The sequence below is a fragment of the Stomoxys calcitrans genome, chromosome 4 (genome assembly GCF_963082655.1).
Source record: "Stomoxys calcitrans chromosome 4, idStoCalc2.1, whole genome shotgun sequence".
Taxonomy (NCBI): Eukaryota; Metazoa; Arthropoda; class Insecta; order Diptera; family Muscidae; genus Stomoxys; species Stomoxys calcitrans.
Window position 1 is genome coordinate 70,990,942 of NC_081555.1, and position 951 is coordinate 70,991,892.

A 951-nucleotide genomic window follows, 5' to 3' on the forward strand; every position below is an offset into this window, starting at 1 on the left:
CTGGATTTTCCATACAAAGAAAAATCCCATGTTTGCAGGAATTATTTTTAAAGCTCAAATAAAGCCGATTTCGTGGCTGAATAATCGATAAAAGCACCAAAATATGAAGAAATTGTATATATATATATATATATATATATATATATATATATATATATATATATATATATATGCTTTTAAAATTTTTATACAAATTGCATTGCTGCATATCTTTAGAATCAAATCACTAAACAGTTAATAACATTTTCTTACAAAACACTTTAGTAATATATAAAAATTTAAAGGATTGCTTGATTAAGAACTTATTTTGGAATTTTTCCATACAAATTTGTCAGAATAACAAACGATGGTGTGGCAAAAAGGTTTTTCGCTTTACAATTAATTATCATTAGATTCCAAAATCAAATAAGAACAAATATTGGCAATGTAGTTTAATAATTTGTTTTTTTCTTAGAAAGTAATTGGCACAAATGTACGTATGGCCATGACATAATTTCCAGGCAGTGTACCGTAAACAGCTGACTACAATTTTTTCTCGCGAAGTGCACTATATGTCAGCGTGTTTTGTTTGTGTGTGTGTGTATTATAGTGGCAACACAGAATGACGCAGGCAGTCAAAGTTAAAGAATTTTTAACTTTTTCACGTTGCTTTTGTGGGATTTGTATGCAGAGTTTCATTTTTACAACGCAACGCTGAAAAACAAAGCTCAAGGCGCTTAATATGATTTGGCCATTTATGGTTCATTATAATGTGTTTTGTCAAAAACGTCGATGTTGTAATTCAGTTTGTGGACATGATAGCGATTTTATTTAATATGTGGGTTGTAAGTTGGTTTACAAATGAGACAACCTTCTATAGCTGAGCCATGGATGCAATTTTGTATTTAATAGTTATCGATATCATTCGATGACCAAACAATCTTAATTATCGATATAATTTGTTTTATTCGA